We start from the raw sequence: 25416 nt of genomic DNA, 5'->3' as shown, positions 1-25416 counted from the left end.
CCATGATCCATAGCAACAACACCTCTAAAGCCTTTAAATGTTCTGATACTAATTTTTATCATACACTTACATGGTTCCAGAGTGCATTTCCTTTCATAAATTAGCATGATTCAATTAACAGTTTTGAGGTACATCTCTTTTCACCTGCACATAAGGATTTCTCCCAATTTTGCAGAGCCCTAGTGTAAAGTAAAAACATACCCTCACCCGCATCCACTGCCTGCACAATAAAATAAAACCATAGTTTGAGAATATTGGGGACTTAATACCCCTGCAATCAGTGCCACTGCACCTGCTACACGAGTGATTGCCATACCTCTGACATGGACCCATGTACTGAGCCATGGTAAAGCACTGTGAGACAATTTCAGTTGGGTCCAAGAGAGGCTGCCCACAGGAGGGCCTCCTTGGCCACTCAGTCCTGATGTGGGGCTTAGAGAATTAGAGTAGGAGCCCACTCCTCATGGACCTCATAGCACTGAACCATACCTGCAAGGCCCAGGGGAAAGGGGTCCTCCCCAAGACCTTAGAATGCTACACCATGGCTATGAGGCAATGGGGCAGGACTTCCACTCCCCTAGGCCTCACAGCCATGGTTTAATGCCGAGAGGCCCAGGAGAGAGGACCCAGAATAGGGAGCCGTTCTACAGGGGCTCTGCATTAATGTAAAATGGTGTAGTGCTGCATGTCCAGAGGAAGGGTGTTACCTCCCATGGAGCATCTCAGATGTTTGAGGCCCAGGGGAGAGTGGTCCTATGGCCTAGGCCTCACAGCTGTGGTCTGGTTCTGCAGGGCCCAGTAGAGGAGAGTTCCTTTTCCTGCCACTCTCAGTCATGGTTCCCAGTCATCTCTGCAAAGGACACGTAGGATGTCTAATTTTACACTATCACTTCACAGGACAACTTGTGCCTATGAAGACACGCTGTGCATTTTGAATGATAAGTTTAGAAATCAACTCTTGTATCGAAATAGAATGAAATAGTCTTAAGCTTTGAAACATCAGTGGTAAATATGAGTATCTACCACACATACTAGCCAATAAGTACCCAGTGCTGCTGGATACGGTGAGTATGTTTTAGCACTGGAATAAGGATATGGATATCTTACTTTTAATCTCAGATTTAGGAAGGAAATAAACATTGTCTTCTAAAGTTGGACAGGCTCCATAACAGAATGGGAATTCCCTGAAAGCGACAACCCCTTTGCTTTGCCATCAGAATCACCCCAGTTGTGTCCAATGGACTAGTTGGAAATGTGGAACCATGCGGCCAAATTGTGTGCTCTATGGCAATCACTCTGCTGAACGTATTGCTCTGCTGCTCCTTTTTTGGCAAGATAGAAAGTATTTATTTAAAGGAAAACTACTAGTCACAGTGATCTAAAAAATTAACTAAATATTATGTGGGAGGAGAAAGGTATAGTCCCCTAAATGCAGTACTGTGGTAAATATATAGCCTTTACTCCACATAGCAACATATTGTAGTCCTGGAACTGCTAATGTAACCAACTGTTTGAACATGGGCAAATAAAACTATCCCTGTACCTCTACTACTGACCTAACGAATGGCATCACTTTAAAACAGGCATAACAAATAGGCACCAAGGGTATACTCCGGGGACATGTCCTGAGCGTGGGTAGAGGAGGGGTGAGGATGTTTTATCATAGCCAGAGCTGCCGACTTTGCAACTGGGAAACCAGGTTCGAGTCTCAACATCCTTTGATTCTGAGTAAATCACTTAATATCCCTGTGTCTCAAAAAGAATGTGATCTTGTGCGATGTAACAGGTGCTAATGCAAAGCACTTCAATATATTTGAGTTGAGTTCTAGCTCTATAAAACTACAAAAAATGAGTTCCATTCACTAATTCGAGGATATTAGCATTTCAATAGCTAGAGGTGCTCCTGGACCTGCATGGTACAGGACCTGTCCTGTGCTGCAATGCCTCCATGCTTGCGACTGGCAAGTATCTCTTTAACAGCTCACAAAGGGTATGAAGAGAGAGAATTGCTTGTCTTTGAAAAGGTTGGATGCGCAGGGCACCAAAATGTGAGACAATGGGCATCAGGTAGTGCCAAACCTTCCAAATGCGGATGGACCTCACAGCTGTGGTGTGGCGCTGCAAGGCCCTAGGGAGAAGGTGCCCCTCCCTGGGCCTTGCAAGTGGAGGGCCCTTCCCCTCTTCCTCGCAGCACTATACATGCATGAGAGCGCCCAGGAGAGAGGCTGCCTGCTGGCCCTTGCAGTACTGCACCATAGGTGTGAGGCACAGGTCAAGGCGGGACACTGATGCAAGGTCCCATGTTGGTAGGAAAAGCACAGGGTCCTGGTCAGCTGCCCATGCTACCAATGCCTAGCACAGGCCCTGACTGTGAGTCTTCTTTAGCTTTCGTGTGTGGTAGTCCATTGCACCCGGTTAGAGGAGAGATGTACTGGTGGACTTCCATCAGCAAGAAGTAGAGTTCTCTACCAGTTAGATGGAGATCCTCATGCTTTCAGAGGAACCATGGCCAAGGCAGCTCATCTGAAGGCCCTGTGATTATATACTGTATGCAAATCAGAGGGGCCTCACACATTCCCTTTCTGCTCGGGGCACCAAAAGTCCTAGAACCAGCCCTGTCCACAGTGCCTATGTACAATAAAAAATGAAAAGCATACATTATATAATGTATGGTGGGTTAACAATATTTTTTATCATTTTGATATGCAACAGCTACTACCTAAATAAAAACATTCAAACTGTAAAGAGATATTTATCGTTTATAATAATGTTTGTATCATAGACAAATATATGGTTGGGGAATTTAAAAAGTCATCCTTCTTGCCTTGATCTTCCCCCTTTTTTGCCTGATACTGGTGTTAACTGACTCTGACTGCCATCTGGGCCCTGCTAACCTGGCCCAGGGCTTGTGCTGTGATTAAAAAGGTATATGATAATACGGTGTAATTACAATTGGCACTGGCAACCCACCTGTGAGTCCCTTGTATATGGAAGGGCATGTAGGTTTATAGGCCTAGCAGCTTTGAGGCATTTAAGTGTGCACTGCTGTGTTGCCTGCAGTCGTTTGAAAATTGAAATGACATGCAAATTCGACATTGGATTTAAAGGTACATCTAAAGTATTAAACAACCTTATTTTTACATATAAGTCTCTTCTGTTGTCTACCCCAGGGGCCCACAGGTTAGGGTGCCACGTAAAAATTAGCAGGGGTATTTTTAAATATGTTTTATATGCTCTGCTGAGAGAAAAAAGACCAATTTCAGTTTTTCCTATTGTAGCCTTTTTATCTCCATAGGCTAACCTTACCAATATGAGTAGTTGATAATAGGAGGGCCAGGTGGAGTGAGGCGCTGAGTCAAATCTGACTGGGCCAATTACCGAATAGGACTCGAGGAGAAGGAGACCTGGGGCTATGTTACTCACAGGGTGCACTCCACCTGGCCCTCCTATTATCAACTACTCATATTGTTCTAATATTTCAATTCACAGAAAGGACTATCACCTATTACTGATCTGTCCGGCACTTATATTTATGAAAGTGCTGCACATGTACTCGGTGCAAAGCATACTGTCTATGCACTTTAAATTATAAAGGCCCTCAACCCATTACATAACTGTTTTTGCCCTAATAACACCTGAACAAATTACTAATAAATGTACTCCTTCGTAGTTTTGCATTTCATGTGCTACTTCATTGGTTCATGGTCTTTCATGCCTGAAGTTCATCTAGAGTATGAACCCACATTCCTGCTATTTACATGTCACAGTATATCTATTGACTGAAGTGAACAAAAATAATATTTCAAGGACTTACAAATTGGTAATGATAAATCTAACAACTTGCTAATAGTTACTTTATCATAGCTTTTACAGAAGAGAAGTCATAGAACTTTTTTCTGCAAGCCAAAATCCAATCATCTAGCAGCCTCTCCTGATTGACCAGCCTTAACAGGCTTAGCAAAACTACTTGGATGAGGTAAAAAAACGTCCTTCATAGAGGCAGAGGTTATCTGATGGGGGATCTCTGTAGTTACAGAGAACAGGCTAGGGCGGGGGCTGAGTAAATCAAACTGGGCTTCAAAGAGAGCAGGACAGTAAGGAATGCCAGCCAAGCCTACCCCATCTTCTATTTTACCCCCCAGCCAGATGGCATCCACAGGAAGGGAATTTGCAGGAGGGCTGGAAGTAAGGAAAATGAGCCACGCCAGTGGGCTGTCTTAGCCAACTCCTGCCCCCAAGGAGAAAACATCTCCATCTTGATTTTTAGAGTGCAGTGCTTTCGGGGACAAGAAAACGCCACATTTATGAGGAAGCTGTCATGCTTTTGGGTCGCACTCTGCGCCCCATTGGTCCAGAATGTCCACCTACTTGTCGCCCCAGAACATTGGATAAATATGTGAGAGATGAATAGCAACTCAGATCTGCTGCCTGAAACTACAAGAAGAGGAAGGACTGCCCTGTTGGAAACCTGGCCAGCACCAAGAGAACTGTGCCTCCAATTAGATATATATCTAGCAGTAAATCTATTAAGACGGGTCACGTCCTCAATCAATGTTCAACTTACCCACTTTCAAAGTAAAGTCAGGACGGGAGTCCTCTTCTCTGTATTCAATGTGGCTAAATCCCCACAGTCACGATCTAAAATAAATGATCGAAAACACTCAACTCAATATCTGTGTAACAAAATACCTAAATAACGGAGTCTGACAAGGGTAATACCCCTCACACATACCTATATCCAGTCGCGCGATCGTCTATCCACGATACCGCTCTGTAGTCGGCGTCCTGCATATGCGGCATGTTAATATTCCTATTTACACTATTTTACCTCAGGCGCCATCTTGTAGTGGGGTAAGGTCCAAAATTATCAGAAAAACAATAATACATGGACGTAACCAATCTCGTCTGTTAATTATAATATTACCGCTCTTATATAAGCAAATTAGACTCACGGCACCCGTAAATATCACTCATAACGTTCCATAGAAAACAGCCGAAATGAAGCTTCTAACAGTATTCACAGAACATACAGCAATGTCCATTTAGAGCTAGATAATATATGACTTTTTCCTTTCATGAAAAAGAAAGAAACAAAAAAAATTAAAACAGAGTAAAACATGAAAAGCTTAAATACACAGAAAAAGGTAAAACCAATACACTACTTAACCAAATTGGCAGAATCAAGTGCCACAAACTTCTGCAGGCACCTTGAGAGTCCTTTTTCGTACTCATTTCCTCATCTTGACCTTGACTAACAAGCACTTTTCTGAAGCACCCTTCATCCTAATGGCGTATTATGCATTTCAATCGTTCTACAAAGTGGCACCTCGCCTAAGGTAATTTTTACCACCTTAGCAAATTTCCACCAATGGCGACTCTGACAACATCTCACAAACTTTATCAAATACTACTGGTTCACCAAACTTGCTTACGCCTTTGTACACATTTCTTGATTTGTTTGTGCAGACTACTTTACTCTCAACATTTTCTCTAACAAATGAATCAAAGCCCCAAACACCATGTTTAAGTCCATAGGCATTGATAGAGCACATGAAGCTCTTAAAATTAGTAAGGGGTGCATTATACTCATGAACGAATTACGCTCAAATATATTCAATGTGTGGTTGAACTTCGTGCATATCAAAATGAAGGTTATATATATATATCATTGTATGAAAATCTATGGAGTGAAATCATGACGTGATTTACAGAACTGATTAATATTTCTTATGTATTTAGAGAAATCATGTAATTGTACTGTTGATTAATAAGTAACTAGATGAATTTACAGTTATAAGATTCATATAAAGGCTTGTATAACAATTGCGTATTAAAGGATGTTTTAAGTTACCCAGAATTGTAGGCCTGACTTTTGCTCCTTCAAGATTTAATTTCTGCTCATTTGCTCTCAAGGTCAGGGGCTAATTAAAATTTATGTGTGTAGAAAGTTTTCTTTTCACCCCTACTGCAGGTGCAGGAATTTGATGCGCTCGGACAGAGAAAAGGGAGGACACCTTCCCTGCCTGGTGAAACTTGGGAACCAAGGTCGGCGGACAGAGCTGTGAAATTAATTGGACTTTGTGGAAAGTTACTCAAGAAGGTGTTCATGGAATAATGTACCTGTTAGGGGTGTAACTTTGCCTCTTTGTATTAGGTACAGATCTGTAGGACTTCTGCTTTTGACTGAGAAAGGAGAGCATCTTAGAACAAGCTCTGCAGCTTTAAGCTACTTGACCCATTTGACATGAGGGTACTTCTTTGGAAGTCAACACATGCTGACACCTTTTCGGGAACATACTGAAAAGGGATGCCACTTTAGAAGTAGAGTAGGGACGGATTATTTAAAATTCGGAAATACAAATGAGAAGGGATTTGGACGCAGCATCTATATGCTGTGTTCTTATTTTGGTATTCATTATTTTATGCCTATTTTGTCGTATGAACTATATTCGTAGATTCGTAGATTGGGCTCTGTATTAGTTTTCATGTATCTTTATACTCTGATTTTGAGGTGTGTCTATATTTTGTTGTTTCTGGCTTTGTAATAAATCTACAAAAGCTAAATTTGGAGTTTGGGGTTATTGGATACGGATGGGAGGGAAATTGTATAATTGGTAAAGTGTATTCTTCCCTCCACACTTTTTAGCAGGCAATAAAGACCATCGGCCAGAGATTCTCAAGTAAAATTATGGTTCAGAATTCGGCCTTAGCACATTCAGGCAGACCTGAGTGCTATGGCTCTTATTGCCTGTCAACAACTCAAAAGGTGATATATTCATAGATTAGGGGTGTGTGTTCCTGTAAACCCATAGCATTGTTCTCACAGCATTTGAAACCACACACCTGTGCAATAAATCCCAGCGTAAACATTCACACAAAACCCTGTTTTAAATGTTTGACTAATCCATTGGTCTGGGAATGATGCAGCGAGCTTTTGATTTCTTCTACACCACTTGTTTTGATAAAGACTTTAAATTTCTCAAATCTCGGGCGCCCCTCCTTGCCAAAGCTCCCGACTGGTTCCACTGCTGGTTGTTCTGTATGCAAGGGGTCAGTCAGGAAATACTCCTAATCATTCCTCAGCATCTCAGACTTTCTGGCTTTCTGGCCTAGCAAGAGAGAACACCAATTCAGGTCCTGACCGAGGTAAGGTCTACATATCTCCATAGGGGAATGGCTAGAGGAAGGACCATAGTTCCTTTGGGGAGAGAGTGGTGGGAGTCATCATTTTTTTTTGCTTCTGGGAAGGTTAGAAGTAAGCCAGGAGAAGGGGTGCTTAAGAAGTATGGGGGCCCTGTAATAAATAGTCAGGATTGGGCGTTGCACCACCACCACCTCCTCAGACTATTACAAGAAAAATACTCGATAAGACAGCTGGAGGAAGAAGACCAAGTGATACTGAATCAAGCTAGCACCTGGGAACCTGTACTGCTCCTGAAAGGACAAGTGGATGGTAAAGGGCCACAAAAAGCGGGAGGAGTCCTGACTCCAGGAAAGACCAGCTGACCACTGAGAACTGGACCCTTTTAGTGCCCTAGCACGAGAGAGACAGAGTTCTTAGAATCCCATTCTGGGGCCCTGAGGGGTGCAGAAGAGAACAGGAGGATCTGTAACATGAGTAGTAGAAAATCGAGAACTAGTAATCGTTACATCTCTGAAGGACTTTGACAAATAGATCTGGCTTTCCCATGGTGTTTTGACCCTTGAAAGACAAGAAATTCACAATTGACCACTTATAACTTTCTTCCAATCTGTTTCCATTACTTTTACAGCAGGACCTAGTGGTTGATATCAGGCCTCTTGAAGCCTTGCCCAGCTGCAAATTCAAGCATTATCTGCTGGTGGAGTTTGAAAACCAAAAATAGGGATTAAGTCTGATGGTAAAACCTTGGATTAGGGTGAAGCAGCGGCTGTGATTTCCAGCTTTGTTACAGGTGGAGCTTTCAGCGCCAAAACCAAAGGCTTTAGAGAGCTCAATGAAATTTCTCTCTCATAGCACCTTCTCTGGCTTCAGTGTCGACCGTTTCTCGCTTGAGCACATTGAGCTATGAAAAGTATATGAAGTATTAAGGCAAACACTTTGATTGTTGTGGCCAGCTTTGCTCATTCAATAACTGCTCCATTGTGGTTAGACTAAAATCATGTCTAGCTCCTGGTCAGTGCAAATGGAACCCTAATATTTGTGAATTGTGTTTCATTGTGTTTTTGCCTTAAAGCTTTACAAATTCACATATGCCTATCCCCATATGCAATTTGTGCTTGCAAATTTCTTCTGTGTTTCAGTGAATCAGTTAAGTATTGTTATTGTGTTATTGTTTTGACATTAAACTGTTGCTACTCTTTGAACTTATCCTGTTTGTGTCAAAGCAACATTTGTCAGAGAACTGTGTTGAAACATAATCAGGGTGTTTTTATTAAAGTCGGTAAGGATGCCTATTTCCAAACCAATAACCTACTTTGTGATATGAAGAACCAAGGAAAGTTTTTGATCACAGCATCAATGGAAAAGAATGCAATACGACACACATTATAACTCCTCAAAAAGGGACATGTGCATGCTTGAATTGTTTAATTTATGCTTCTACACTAAAAGATTTTAAAAAAATCCCAAATGTGATAGTAAACAATGCATCTAAAGCATCAAATGCTTCTGTGAATATTATTATTTGGGAGTGACAGAACATGCAGTTAAACATTGCTGAAATTGATTTCACTCAACTAATTGATTTAAAAAAAATATGAAAACATCTACATACAAATATTTTGTGGAAATTGTGCTCCAAACGGCACAAATGAAATTTCAAGTGTGTGAATTTGCTAATGTTAATTAGGAAAGGGAGACTTCTCCCTATAACCCCAGTGCTACTGTGCACTTTGTAGTACACAATGAAAGTTGTCACGCTTCACCTCAGTAGGGTGCCAGTTAGTAAGGTAAAAACACAACGGGTGAACTAAAATGCTCCTTAGCAATTTTGTAGCTCTTGATTCAAGATGAAGATTAATTCAAAAGTTATTAGCAATTCACCAACCCCCCACGTCTCTTGATACGTGCATTTACCCTTGAAAATACAGACCACCAGATTATTCCTTTCCCTTAGGCAAGCACATGTTTTAACTAACTTACCAGCTTGAGCAGGAGAAACAGACAGGTTTCTAACCTACTCATGCCCCATAATTGACCTAGAGATAATGAGTGCTTGGTAAAGTCAAATTCTGTCAGAGACTGTCAGGAACACCTTTTATTTAATGTAGTTTACTGGAATATCTTTCCCGAAGACTGCAACACACAAAAACATCTACACCGGTGTGTTAAAAGCCATATGGCTGAGATACCCGCCACCCCCTCTCAACACAATCCCCAAAAGGAGGGAAACCGGAAACAGTTCTTAAAGTTTTTGGATGTGGGAGGGAGTGACCCTCCCGGCCGTATTTATTAAAACAAAAAATTAAAACATTAAACGTTTCATGTTATGTACAATTTCATTATCACATTGCGATGTTTGGCTAACCTTAACATATTCTCTAATACAGAGGTTCTCCTAGCCGAACTAGCATCCTACAAAAACATTCTCTAGAAACACTGAAATTGTACATCCTAACGTTTAAGGGCCAACGGCAAGGTCATAACCGGTGTCAAGATCCCTAACCAGACTTACCCCTCCCACTTGGGAGGGGCGACAGCACAGAGGCTTACCTCAAGTGCAACTACTAACAATTTCCCTTGACTTGACGGGGGCACTTAAGACTCGACGCCATTTAAAGGTCGTTCGAGGACTTGTGTGTGGTATCTAGAAGGTATCGTGGACCTCCCCCCCACCCCACACAACTTACCGCATCTGCCGTCGCAGATGACACTGGCCCCGGGAAATTCCCCAGGAGGGGGCTGTAACCCCTCCTACAAAGGAAGGGGCCTTGACCGCCTTTCCTTTACTTCCGGCGACCCGCCCTTAGACGGGACCGCCTCCCCATTGAGGGGCCAATGGCCACCTCTCCCGAGCGCTCCCATCCGTGTTGGGTGACGCCCACTCATAGGGATCTACCAATTAGTGCTCACCGATCATGACCTTACCGCCTACCAAAATACATACGACAATTCTTACTCAAACCTATGAAAACATTGGTCGCTACGACCGAAAGAACATGCTTAAAATGCAACACTACATCAAATCATTTTAATCGTAACAACTTACACGATATTCACCATACTTTATTATGATCAACAACAAACTGATACTTTCACAGCCTGTAAACGAAACGGAAAAACATACTTATAAAATTCGCTTTATTGCACAACAACTTGCTGTCCTCAGGGGCTGGTGGGTGGGTCAAAATTGGCTCTTCGTTCTGTCCCGAGCTCAAGGGTAGCGAGGAGGTGCAGCTTCGGAGCACAAGAACAAGAGGACGTCTTCTGGTCTTGCGTCTCTTTTTATCCGTCTTCAGGGCGGGCGAGAACCCGCCCCTGCCTGCCCCTAGGGCGGGGCTGGCTACGTCGGTGTCTAGGCCAGCCCACTCCAGGGCGGGAAAAAGCGCGCCCCGGCTACGCCGCTTCGGGCATACCAGCCGAGACGCGCCTCCCGCCCAAAAATGGCTTCCCGGGGGGATCGAGGCACTCCACCATACGTTCGGGGGGACCGAGTGGTCGCCCCTTTCCATATGGCTGAGATACCCGCCACCCCCTCTCAACACAATCCCCAAAAGGAGGGAAACCGGAAACAGTTCTTAAAGTTTTTGGATGTGGGAGGGAGTGACCCTCCCGGCCGTATTTATTAAAACAAAAAATTAAAACATTAAACGTTTCATGTTATGTACAATTTCATTATCACATTGCGATGTTTGGCTAACCTTAACATATTCTCTAATACAGAGGTTCTCCTAGCCGAACTAGCATCCTACAAAAACATTCTCTAGAAACACTGAAATTGTACATCCTAACGTTTAAGGGCCAACGGCAAGGTCATAACCGGTGTCAAGATCCCTAACCAGACTTACCCCTCCCACTTGGGAGGGGCGACAGCACAGAGGCTTACCTCAAGTGCAACTACTAACAATTTCCCTTGACTTGACGGGGGCACTTAAGACTCGACGCCATTTAAAGGTCGTTCGAGGACTTGTGTGTGGTATCTAGAAGGTATCGTGGACCTCCCCCCCACCCCACACAACTTACCGCATCTGCCGTCGCAGATGACACTGGCCCCGGGAAATTCCCCAGGAGGGGGCTGTAACCCCTCCTACAAAGGAAGGGGCCTTGACCGCCTTTCCTTTACTTCCGGCGACCCGCCCTTAGACGGGACCGCCTCCCCATTGAGGGGCCAATGGCCACCTCTCCCGAGCGCTCCCATCCGTGTTGGGTGACGCCCACTCATAGGGATCTACCAATTAGTGCTCACCGATCATGACCTTACCGCCACAGGTCCGGATAGTTGACCGGCTATCCGGACCCCCCACAAAACTCCTACCTAAAGGTCATGTTTTAACGATTTTAACCAAGCTAAGAAGTCTCCTATGAGTAACTCATTCCCCACCCTCGACAAATGCACACCATCCCCCAAATACATACTGTCATCATTAATACAACTATGCGAGATCGAATGCAATGTCTTGGAACGGAACAACCTACTCACTTTGTTATTCAGTTTCCTAACCGAATGATTCAAAGCAGGGATCGAGATAGCCCCCCGCCACACTTTTCGTGGGATCGTATGAGACCACGCAATTATGCACCCCGGAACTCTCCTCGCTAACCAACTTACCGTGGAAAGCATAGCCTCCAGGAGAAGTCGTCTACCGGTGGTGACCAAATCATTGCCCCCCAAATGCACTATGACTATGGACGGCGGTGACCTTATCCGCTCTAACAAACCCTCAAAGAATGCTTGAAACTGGTCAATACAGAGACCGCCCCTTCCGTAGAAGGACACTCTGTACCCGTATTCCCCAGGTACGTGAATCATGTCACCTGCTTTGAATACGTCTGCGGCCCGTCTCACGTATGAGTGGCCCACGACCCACACCTCCTTCCTCACAGCCGGTGATGTGCGACCGCTGGCCTGGTGTTGGGTCGACTGCACAGTCCGCCCTGCCGCGTAGGCTTGCGCAACTGAAAACAAACAAAAGACAAGAAGCGTGAGTACATGATTACAGCTTCACAACATGTGAAATCGCACGTACCTCTTATAACAATTGGAGGACCAACGCCCCACTCGTTTCACTTGTTCCACATTAAGACCCCTGGCTGTAGCTTCAGTGGCAGCCCCTATTCGAAAGGAATGGGTCCCAAATTCGCCCGGGTCCAAGCCCGCTGCGGCAATGGCCATTGCAAGCACCCGCTGAAACTGAAACCTCGTCAGCGGGGTGGCGTCTGCATGCCTCAACAATGTCCCCCCCCATGATGCCACCCTTCGTGCTAGGTAATCTTCTAAGCACTGTACCGGACACATGGATGACCCGGGGGACCTGCGAATGATCGTGCAGTCCCCCCTCCCATCTTGGTCGATCTTGGACCTGAGAAAGGAGACAATCATCGCATCGCCCCTGATCTGAATATGTTCCCTGCACAAGCCCCCCGCCACATCCTGCTTGTTCCTTGCAACCAGCTCACTTATCCTCATAGCCCCGTGAAATGCCAGCGTAAATGCAGTCCGGAACAAACAGGTCTCGAAAGGAGACGAGCATGTGTTAGGGAGTGTGGCCAGTAACTGGGACAACCTATCTAGACCTATCGGTCGTCTCACGTCTACTCTGCGACCCTCTAGGCGTTGCCACCCACGCAGCGCCTTTTGTACTGTAAAAGACGCTGTCGGGTCCTGGATGCCATGGGCCCTGGCAACAAAGGAAATGGCGGCACGATGCCTTTGGGCCGTAGCCACCGACTTCCCAGCCCTACGTAAGGACATCAGAAAATGTACTACCCACTCTTCCTGACCCCAAAGTCCCCTTCTCTCTGCCCCCAAAAAGGCTAAATAGGCCTGAAACGCCCCTTCATATGCCTTCCTTGTCCTGGGTGCTAGACTCTCTCCCACGAGGTGACGAAGTTCGGGGCACCGAGAGACCAGAGAGCTTCGGGGAAGGGTGCCGGCTCTGGGTCCGCTGAAGGAAGGAAACCCGAGAAAGCCTGCATGTGAAAACGAGACAGTGCATCAGCAGCCTGATTCATCACCCCCGGGACATGTTTTGCTCTGAATATCACGTTCAGTTGCATACACAGTAAGACAATTTCTTTGAGCAGCCTCAAAATCAATTTACAACGGGCTGCCTGACTATTGATGCATTCTACAACGGTCATATTGTCGGACCAGAACACGACAGAATGATCTCTGAAACCTTCTGGCCAGGTTCTCAGGGCCACCAGAATGGGAAATAGTTCAAGGAAAGCAATATTACTCGTCAGCCCCTTCTCGTGCCACCATGGGGGCCACCTTTGTGCAGACCATTTTGTGCCGAAGATGGCGCCAAAGCCTATGCTTCCCGCTGAATCTGTCCATAGCCCAAGTTCCTCGGAGGACACGGCTGGCTTGTTCCAGACGACTCGGCCATTGAAGTCCGCCAAAAATGCTAACCAAATCCGCATGTCCTGGCGGACCTCAGCCGATAACCTCGTGCGATGATGACCCTCCTTTAGGCCAACCATCGCTTGGGCAATTGAGCGGGAAAAGGGGCGGGCCATTGGGATCACCCTCAAGGCAAAGTTCAACTTTCCCACCAATTGTTGCAACTGATGCAGTGTAACCTTAGATGCATTTAAACATACTTGGAGGGCTGCCCTGAATTTCAACACTTTGCTAGCTGGTAAACGGAAACACCCCTCCCTTGAGTCCAACTCGATCCCCAAAAACTCGAGGCAAGTCGTGGGACCCATAGTTTTACCCGGTGCCAATGGCACGCGAAAATGACCCATCAACACACAGAATTCAGCTAAGGCCTGGGCACATTCGGGATTTCCGGCGGGGCCAAGGAACAAAAAGTCGTCAAGATAGTGCATTACATTTCGGAAACCCGTTTTCTTAGTGAACACCCATTGCAGGAAAGTACTGAATTTCTCAAAATAAGCACATGATATAGAGCATCCCATTGGCATACACCTATCCATGTAAAATGACCCCTGAAACCCGAATCCCAGAAGACGCTGGTCGTCTGGGTGTACCGGGAGCAACCGGAACGCCGACTCGATATCTGATTTCGCCATCAACGTCCCGGGCCCCAGGCGATTCAAGATGGCTACTGCCTCGTCAAACGATGCGTATCGCACCGAACAAACTTCTGGATCAATTGCATCGTTCACCGAAAGACCATGTGGAGCAGACAGATTATGGATCAAACGAAACTCACCTGGGTCCTTCTTGGGGACCACCCCTAACGGAGAACAGACAAAATCCGGTACCGGGGGTACACTAAACGGGCCGGCGACCCGTCCCCGGCTAACCTCTTTCTGAATCTTCTCTTGCACTACAGATGTATGTTGTAAAACGGAAAGTTGATTTTTGCACATCCCTACACCCTGAAAGTCCCCCACCGGGATGCGGAAACCATGTGTAAAACCGTTCCGCAGCACCCCAGCAGAAGTACGATCCGGGTATTCGCTGAGCCAGGGAATCATTGCCAAGGTATCAATCGGGGTTGGTAAAGGCGCCCCTCGGACTAACTTAGACCTGTTTGGCGCCTCCCTTACCCCCATTCTCACTCGTTCTGGCTCTGCACGATGACTCAGGATGGGACGACCCACAAGTACTACATTCGTGTTTGAATTTACACGATCCCGGAGGCCTGGTACATTTCCCTTTGTTGAAATTAAAGCAAAAACCCTTTCTCCCTGTATTGCCTGCGGGTCTCGAATAATCGTCGGTACTCGTACTTGGTCGAAAGGGTGTCCCCACATTTTGGCGGGAGTAATCAACAACATTGCTCCCGACCAATGGCATTTTTAACATTCCTGATTCTTTCATTTTATCCCATGTCACAGAATCGTAGCAATCCCAAGTCAAACCCTTGTTATGCTCCTTTTCTTTCCTGAACAGATTGTCATAACAGAACCAATGGTTACCTTGATACGCTGTCGAGTAACCCATAATTCGTGATTGATAAATGGGAAACTCAGGAAGCAACTCGGGCCTACGTTCCCCCAAAATCGATGTAAAAATACCCCACGCATTGCCCCAGTTGCCTATATTCTCATTTACCTTAAAGGCGGCCATTTTTGCGCGCCAAACACTCGGATGCATTAGGTCCTTCTGACTCTTAACATGCTCTACCTCATAATGATCAACAAGCAAGGAAAAAATATTCACATACTCCCCCGCCCAGATCTTTTCCTTTACTGCTAAAGGCACATGTTGTCCCAATCTCTCTCTACGAGAGGGTGCTGACTCGTCCCTTGCAATCGGCAATGGCCGCTTACCTGAACCGGACGCTGCTTCTGCCGCTTGCGGCTTGTCTATTCCCGCCAACGGCGCAGTCACTTTAGCTGCATCTCTCTTCTCACGCAGCCCTCTTATCAGCGCCTGTGCCTCGGCAGCCATGGCGCCCTCACTACTATCCCCCAACCATGCTGCTAGCTGTGCTGCCAGCTCGGGGGGCATGTCGTCATTGGAAGTCGGGGTGACGACAACGGGGATTGGATTCCCCTCCATCGGTACTGGGGTCGGCGCCTCGAGCGGGGCAGAGGGAACCGGGACGTCTCCACCGGCCGGAACCCTTCTCGGCCTCTTAGGTCTCCCTCCAGCCGGCGCAGGGCCCGAACCCTCCTCCCCGTCTCGCTCTGCCAACCGTTTCTTTATGTCGGACATCTCTTTGAAAAGGACCCGCACCATCTGGTCGGTCGTCATTCTTTTTGCGCCTTTCTTGGGCATCTCTCCGACGAAGTATCTAGAAGACAAAGAAAAAGATCAAAACGCTCAAAATTGGCTCTTCGTTCTGTCCCGAGCTCAAGGGTAGCGAGGAGGTGCAGCTTCGGAGCACAAGAACAAGAGGACGTCTTCTGGTCTTGCGTCTCTTTTTATCCGTCTTCAGGGCGGGCGAGAACCCGCCCCTGCCTGCCCCTAGGGCGGGGCTGGCTACGTCGGTGTCTAGGCCAGCCCACTCCAGGGCGGGAAAAAGCGCGCCCCGGCTACGCCGCTTCGGGCATACCAGCCGAGACGCGCCTCCCGCCCAAAAATGGCTTCCCGGGGGGATCGAGGCACTCCACCATACGTTCGGGGGGACCGAGTGGTCGCCCCTTTCCATTTGCCTTGTTATAGGTACAAGACATTTATCAACTGGTGTAGAGCTTGGCTGCAGGCTATAAGGCTATATTATAGATTTGTGTTGTGCAAAGTTTGTCTTTTGTTTGTAATATGCAAGACGGGCTTGTCACTTGTGAAGAATTGGCACACAATACAAGATCTTAAAGAAATGGTGTCTCCACCTTTTTATAGATATAGACCTTCGTTACAGGTGGTTTGGTGTTAGCTGCAATACCTGACTTGTTGGACCTGATAAATAACTATACTGTGGGGTACGTTATTTCTCTGCTGTGATAACTAGCATCTACTACGAGGTTATCTCCTAAAATGGGGCATACAATGTGGATATGGTTGCTTACCGCAATAAAATCCACTTGTCCGGGTATTTAATAGGCATTTTCCCCAATAAATACTGACAGCTTTGACCTACTACTGAAAGATGCAATTTTTTGTCACAAAATGTATAATTATGGTACATATAGTAACAAGAGTTATCACACATATTGGAATTTATTGGCAAAGTCAAAACTAGGACCACAGAGGAAAGATCAAGGGCCATATTATCAAGAAAGGGCGGTACATTATCGCCGCTTTTATCGGCAGGAAACTGCCGCTAAAGTGGAGATAATGGGCTTGATAATATGCCCTTGTGAATTCCCATAGAAGCCCAGGTTCTGGTGTTTACCTGGGCTTCTATAGGAATTCATAAGGGCATAATATCAAGCCCATTATCGCCGCTTTAGCAGCAGTTTTCTGATGATAAAAGCGGTGATAATGTCCCGCCCTTAAATGATAATTTGGCCCCAAATTTTAGAACAATCGATAAAGTCAGGCTTTCTATTACAGATGAACAGAAAGAGGGTGACAGCTCCGGCAGGCCAACCTCTAAAGGTTCAAGAAGCTTTTAGCAGAAGCTGGAAGATTGAATGAAGGAATCCGATGAACTTCGTTACCTTATCAGTATCTTGGGTTAAAATCCAATTTCTTCTGTAGACAATTCGTTAATATGTGAGTGTTATTTTGTAATTATATATGTCACATTCATTTATTTACTTGCTTATACACTGATGCATCTTTCTGTAGGTAAAGTTTATTAACACTGGTTTTAATTCTAACATGGATAAATATCATTTTTCTGTACACAATTATTGGTATACGCTTATCGGTGGTGTCCTACTTGAAAACATTTTGCATGCACAGACCATAATGCGGTATGCACAGAGATAAAGAGGAGTCTGGAAGGAAAGTACATTCATTAATTAAACAAAGTGATTATTGACTTTCCAGCACTAATGTGTAAAAATGAGGAGATTGCAACAGGGAAAAGGAGAGGCTACAGCACTTGTCGTAGTCCTGAAGGGGCCATTCATTCCACTAAGCTCACAGATCACATGTTATTTAAGACTAATTAGTCTCTGATAAGATTGACATTTCAATATGGATGTTTACTAAATGTAAAAACAAATAGCCCAGGGATTCTCACCATTTCCCCTTCACAAACAAAGCTCCGCGTTGAACATGCCACAGATCTGGGCAGCCCAGGCTTAATTCTATGCAGTCGCAGCTGTCCCTTATTGCATTTCGCAGTCCCTCTCTCCCACCCCGCATGCAATCATATACCCTTCTGAGAACATAATAATCTCTTCATTTTTTAATGATTATCTTTATGAAAGCTGGTTTTCATGGCAGGTCCCAGTGGCTTCCCATGCATTAGCTGTACCTCCCCCATTATTAGATATTAAAATAAATCACACGTTTCTCTGCGAAGAACTATGTAACAAAGTATTCCTTGTTGAATACGAGGATAAACAAATGAATCCTCACATGAGGCTGTATGCATGGGAGCATCATTACTCACAAACAGTGTCATTGTTCTTCGCTTAGTATCTCATATTTCTCAGTATTCCCTATTTTATCCTTAATCACTCACATGTTGGTTTACCATGGCATTTGAAAACGCTGCCTGTTTAACAGCTTTGTTTTGATAAAAAAGTTGTAGGGAGTGCTTAAGCTATTGGTTTGCATATCACGACACAATCATAACTTCCTAAAACAAATGACAATAATCAACTGAGTAATAACAGTAGCAGGATAAACACAGTTGACAGAAAGAACCAGATCAGAGCAAGCTTGCTGCAGCATTGCAGAGAAAGAGAAACAGCTGTACTTTTAAGAGAAAAGGTGGGGACAGGAGAGAAGAGATTGTAGTCCATGAAACTCATAGAGATGAGAACAGGAAAAACATACACTCAATAAGAGCAATACAGCACTGCAACTGCATCACTTTTTGTCATGACAGCAGATGGATATCAATCTCCTCTGGGAAGATCAGTGTTAGGTGTGTTGCAACTTTGCAGGCAGTGGGTTACATTTTTAAAACACATAGTACCACTGATAGGATGCGCACTAGTGAACTCAGAGCCTCATTTATTAAAACTGTTGCATCGCTGCAGTAAAAGAGCGATGCAACACTTTTCAGTGCCCCCTCCTTGCGACACCATGATGCGCCGTATTTACAGTACAGCGCTCCATGTCGCAAGGATTGACAGATACTTCAGGAATCCTGATGTATCTATCTGTGCAAAAATGGTGCATTGCTGGAGTGGGTTTGGAAACAGACGCAACTCCGGCAATGTCTCATTTCATATTAGAAGAGGCCTGCGTCACCCCTTACGCCTGCTTCAAGCAGGTGTAAAGATTTGATGCACTGGCGCCTTTTTGGCACCAGAATGCGCACCCTGCATACATTATACCTGTCACAGGTATCATTAGGGCAGGTATATCACTTTGTAAATATGGTGCAGTGTGGCACATTTGTTACGCTGCTGCAGTGTCACAAACAGTGATGCAACAGCGACGTAACGGCCTCATAAATAAGGTCCTCGGTGTATTTTTAACTAGAAGGTCTTCATTCAGCAGAATTGTCATTCTTACAATTCATAGTCGTAGTCACTGTTCTAACGGGCGAAGAGGAAGTGTATTTATCAATTTATTTACCGAAGCACCAATCTTCGCAAAGGGGAAAACCCTCAATATTTCTGCTAAAACAGATTAGGGTTGTGACTGTCTCATGATTTATACATTTCTTCCTTTCCCCTTTTCACTGAATGAATCAAAGACATGCTACCAATATGAAGACAAACACCTGAGGGTGACTAAACAACAAACACCTGAGGGTGACTAAACAAGGGATGCAGAACCAACAGAGAAAAGTGGGAAATGTTCAACCGATCTGGAACTAATAACCCTTAATAAATGGCAACTATGATATGAGAAGCACAAATCTGACTATAGGCCGAGAGTAAATGAGAAGCCAAAGTTACTAATACAAGCACCACTGTCTCCATTACCATTCATCAACATTACAACTAGAAAAATATGCTAAATCCCTGAAGCTAAGTGTGCATATTGGACAAGAAAAAAATGAATGGCATACTATCAGTTGGCAGATGGTGGCACGGTGAGATAATACCACCGAGTCAAGTTAGAGGCAGCACACTGCTTAAGCTTTGTTGAGTTCAACTGAAAGGGAGCGCAATACAGCAACTTTGTGATCCTAACAATCCAGCTAGTCCCGGAGTGGTGGGTCATTATTTCCACACTGATTCTGCACAGATTTTGGAGCGTTTTGCAGCAGTGTCCTTATGTCATGGGGCTCAGTGGTTGGCGGCTTCTGGTTGGCTAACAGTTTGTTGATCATTTTTCAAGCAGCCAGAGACAGTATATTGAAATGGCAGCAGATAGGGATTCAGCAGAACTAGTGGATGTATCCGTGGGTAGAATGGTGAGGGCAAACATACCAGTTAGGCATTGTGGGCTGCAGGAGCATGAGGAAAGGTGGTCTGTAGCTGAGGTCTGCCATGCTCACAAACTTGACTCTCTGCTGGGGAAGTAGCTGAGAAGGGGCTGCTGGGATGATGGATTTGCTGGAAGCTCCCAGTGCAGACTCCACCAAAGCTCAAACAAAAGGGGTGGAACATTGCTTTTCTTCTCCACTTTGCCTGTACATAGTGCAGAAATAACAGCAGACTTGAATATAGTAAGTCCTGACTAGAAGATGAATCCATGAAAAGAATTAGACAAAATGAAAAGGCTTACATTAAGCACTGAAACTTAGAGGACAGAACCTATGTTGGGTAGATGGAGACATGCAAAATGTTATTTTTAAATGTAAAAACAAGAATATTGACTCCAAACCACTGAAGTGATTTCAAGAATCAAAACCCCTATTAATCGTGAATGTATGAGAGGAGCCTATGAAAAACCTCTCTTCTCCAACAATTGGCTCTCCAGCAGGTAGGTAGAAAGCAAAGGCTCATGTATTTTCATGTTAAAAACAACTTTAGTAATGCAACAAACATATCTTCTACTACTGGTTGCAGAGAGGTGCCACCTAGTAGATGGTTCACCTCCCTAAAGCTCATGACTTACCCATTATTTTCCCACAGAAACTAAGAAGGTGCGAAGTATGATCCTTAGAACTGTCACCGCCTACTCTTGCTAACCCAACACTGAATATGGAAATACTTGTAAATAGCATGGGTGGCGGTTCTCAGAGCAACAGTTCTTAGGAACAACAAAGCCTCATGGATGTAAAATCCGCAGGGTGGAACATGGCGGCGGGCTGACGGCTGCTGCGTGAGCTCCGTCCCAGACTTGGTGATGGCGGAGAACGCCTGAGCCCATACGAGCTTCGGTTATAGCTAAAAAGCTGTGAGATTGCAGAGATCATGTTTTTGGTCTGAAAATTGCACGGTACTAACCAGTCCATACTTTTTTTTCAATCGAGTTACCAGTCCGGCGTTCTTCGAGCGCTAGGACCCTGGGGAGACACGGATGAGTACGGAGGCACTGACGCTGGGCGTGCCAAAGGCAGAGGTTGGTGAGAACGGAATTGGCGTTTGCTGCACAAGCGGGCAAGATTGTGGTGCAAAATCTGGTCGGTAGCTGCGAGGGCTTACCCCCGACCCGTAACGTGTGCGGTGAGTATTGTCCTGTAACTGCGAATGTATGCTTAGGTAAGCGAGGACAGGAGGGAAGAGACTCGTGTTGCTTTGTCAGCATTTTTGACGCCGGTAGTGGTGCCTGGGCTCCCGAAGATATTACGTGCTGTGGAGGGCTCTCTCTTGCCCGTTTTAGAGAGTCTGATGTGCGAACTGTGTGAACTAACCGGGTAGAGTGTATAGGGAGCAAAAGGATGGACATTGTGGCTGAGCAGGCCCCCCCCTATCACATTGGAAGAGTGCCCTAGTGGGCAAAAAGAACAGAGGGGGGGAAGAGTAGTTAAAGAGGACAGTGGGCATGGAGAAGGGGAAGCTAAGAGACAGGGTGGGAAAGTGCAGTCCGCTCCCCCGGCAGCAAGAAACAGGTATCTTCTCTGCTCCCAGCCAGAAAAAGAACAGTTCTATTCTTCTGCTAGTTGAACAGGAAGTCTGGATCTTTGACCCCAGGACAGAAAAAGATGGAAAGGAGGGTGAGGAGTAAAACAGGAGAGGCTAAAAAACCTAAAAGCTGTCCTAATATATCAAAACCTGCCCATTCACTAAAATCTTGTTTTAAAATAATGGAGAAAGCAGTTTCCAGTTCAGATAAAGTTGTTAAGCAGATAGAAACGCAGATAGAAACACAGATGCTCCCTACTGTCCGCCCTAAGCCATCAATAGTACTTGAAAATAGGGATGCCTGGTTGTTATCTGAGCCGGAGACAGACTCAGGTTCAGGCGATCTCACATCTGTTTTGGAGGTTGAGGGGAGTGTAGAGGAGAGTCCTGCTTCTCAGTCATTATCGGAGCACAGTGCTCAGCCCCTAGCTGGATCTACCTGTGACAACTCAGCAGTAGTCTCTTTGGGGGTGCAACCAAAGGAGAATTAAAGTAATCAGCTCAAGAGCCTTCTTAGGTCCTTACGGTGAGATTTCCTGGCAAAGTTACTACCTAAGTTTGAAATCTCTGAAGGAAACCAGAAAGAGATTGCTGAGAAATGTACCAGCCTGGAGAGTAAATTAGATGACATCTGCACTAGGATGGAGGCGCTGGAGGGAGGAGTTGCTACTCTCTCCAGGGTCTCTCAGGCTCACTCAAGAACTATATCTGAGTTGAAAGCTCAGAATAGGACACTGCAACTCGATATGGAGCGTCTGGAGATCCACGCTAGAAGGAACAATTCGAAATTCCTAAAGATACCTGAAGGGGCAGAAAATGGTGATGTGAAATCCCTGGTCTGTAAATTGTTGAGAGAGGGGGTGCTAAAAGATAGACCAGATATTGATCTTGAGAGTAAGATCCAGCAGGCACATAGAGATCCATTTCGGCAACATCCGGATAGGATTGCCCCGAGTAAGATTCTGGTCAATTTTCACACATACACAGTAAAGGAGTTGATTCTAGGCAGGGCCCTTGTCGATCTGTTTCTCCAGATTGACTCCACTAAATACCTCATTTATTCCGATGTAGGCAGAGTCACGGCACAAAGGCAGTTGGAGCTGGGGTCTCGTATGTCAGATTTGAGAAGCCAAGGAGCACAGGTGATGATGAAATTTGCTGCGGCGTTGAAGATGGTATGGAGAAATAAAACGCATGATTTTACCTCCACTCACGAGGTGGATAGTTTCTAAACTAACATGAAAGACGCTCAACGCTAGGCATTCCTTGCTCCTAACAGGGTTAGTAATTCTAGGATTACATACAGTATTCTGCACCTACCCTCCTCCATCTCCCTATTTGGGAAAAGAAATATACATATAAAATAGGGGGAATGCAAAGGATTAGGATAAGATTAGGATTAGGATAACAGAGAGCGATAGATTAGATATCGATAATAGTAGGAACACATAGGGTAGTTTGATACGTGGAAAAGTTTGTATTAGTTTACACTGAAGCAAATAAAAAAAAAATAAAAAAAATAACTTAATATTATATATAAAAAACAAGATGAAAATAAAATAAAGAATATGAATGTGTATTTGGTTGAGTTGGAGGTTTCCCTCTTTTCATATGTCTATAGTTAGCAGGGGCACAGGTATTATATAGTTCTCACACACTTAGAGGCAGAATCCAAGTCAGGGTTAGGGCTTTCAATGGCGATATGATCTCCAAGGTTCACAAGGGGGGGGGGGGTTCCTCAAGGGGGGTGATGGGGGGTGGAGGGGGGTGGGGTTGATAAAGAGAAAAATTATTCCTCATATAACCATGAAGGTTAATAAGAATATGAAGCAACTTTTCAGTAGGGAAAAGATCAGGGTCAGCCCTGAATCTTCCATAAGATATCCATCCTCATGAAAAGTACATCCAATAAAATAAAAATAGTAAGTTGGAATGTCAATGGGCTGAGGAAGGGTAGGAAGTTTATTAGAATCTGTGAGTTCTTGAAGAAATCAAAGGCCCACATCTGTCTTTTAGAAGAAACTCATCTTGAGCTGCAAGAATATAGGCAGCTTTTAGAAATCAAAGATGGATCCAGGATCTGCTCTGCTCTAATCAAAGTGGAAATACTAGAGGAGTGGTGATGATTATTCATGCCAACAGTAGGATTAGAGTAGAGAAGTATGAGACTGATCGTTCAGGTAGATGGTTGACTGCATCTCTAGTCGTAGAGTTCACGGATGGCCTGTGAAGTATATTACGGGCCTAACCGAGATTCTCCAGAGCCTCTGCTGAGCCTGAAATCTAGTCTCTCTGACTTGAACATACCTATTATTCTGGGAGGTGATTTCAATTTGGTCTTCGATGCAACCCTAGACCGCACCTCCAGGGCAAGTTTTACCCCTCCACATAAATCAAAAACAGAGCTCAAAAATATCATGAAAGATTTTAATCTATTAGATGTTTGGAGGATCAAAAATGGTAAAAGTAGAGATTATTCGTTTTATAGCCATTGATACAGGCATCACTCACAAAATCGACTTTTGTCTCATAGACCAAGTATTACTCTCTGCGGTCTATTCTATATCATGCACCCCGGCCCTGTTATCGGACCACTCAATGGTAGAATTAATGATTAAGCTCACGCAGGACGAGCAAGTAAGACGGTGGACCCTTGACAGATCAATACTCCTAAAAGAGGAGGTAAAAGACGATCTTGTGAAGCAGGCAGTCGAATATTTCAGGTTTAACAGTGGCACTGCATCCGATCAAATTGTTTGGGAAGCCTTTAAGTCTTACTTGAGGTTTTTTTACCACTATTATGATAGAGAAAAATAAGGCTAGCAGAAAAGCATATGCAGATTCTCTCTCCAAGATAAAACAAAAAGAACAGCAGTTACAGAAAGCCTCATTAGATCAGCAGACTAATTTGGCTGCTATACAGAGTGAGTTAGATTGCTTAAAAACCGAATATCAGGCTAATCTCGACAAAATAATTAAATATAGGTGGGATGCAAGTAAACTGCAAAACTTCTTTTTTTGAGAAAAATGTGGACGCCTTCTTGCATGGAAGGCTAGGTCGGATAGGGTTAGAAACCAAATCAGAGGATTAAATATGCCCAGTACAGGGGCCCTATCGTATGACAACGATCAGATCTCAGAAGAAGCTAACTTATTTATGCAAAATCTCTATACAGAGAATAATTATTTTTCAACTCAAAGAGCAGTAAACTGCTAAAGGGGCTTGATGTACCACTGCTAACGGAGGCAGATAGTGCCTTTTTGAGTTCAGCCATTAAAGAGGGGGAGGTATACAATCAGATAAAAAGAATGACCAAGGGAAAGGCAGCCGGCCAAGATGGGCTTCCCGTAGAAATATATCAAATAGGCTCTGATATAGTTGTCCCTGTTCTCACGACCTTATTTATTAAAATACACCTGACAGGTGAGACTACTCCACAAACTTGGTCAGAAGCCACAGTTACTCTGATTTTGAAGCCTAATAAAGACCCTCTGATCATTGAGTCCAATAGGTCAATCTTGCTGCTAAATACTGATTATAAAATGTTTGCAGGTGTTTTGGCGGCGAGATTGGCTAAAGCTATTAAATCTGTGGTACACGAGGATCAGAGGGGCTTAAAGCCCGGGTAGGCAGTTGAATGAACTGACCTTCCAGTCTATTGCTGCTATAGATGTTGCTATCGATAAGAAATTCCCTTTGACCATTGTAGCAATCGACGCCGCCAAGGCATTTGACCAAGTCAATTGGTCTTATCTATGGGAGGCACTATCTGGATTTGGTATTCCGATAAATTTCATATCGCCGATAAGAGCACTCTTCT

Source organism: Lissotriton vulgaris, chromosome 3_1 (assembly GCF_964263255.1).
Source record: "Lissotriton vulgaris chromosome 3_1, aLisVul1.2, whole genome shotgun sequence".
In the NCBI taxonomy this organism is placed as follows: Eukaryota; Metazoa; Chordata; class Amphibia; order Caudata; family Salamandridae; genus Lissotriton; species Lissotriton vulgaris.
Note: the sequence above shows the minus strand (reverse complement) of the source record.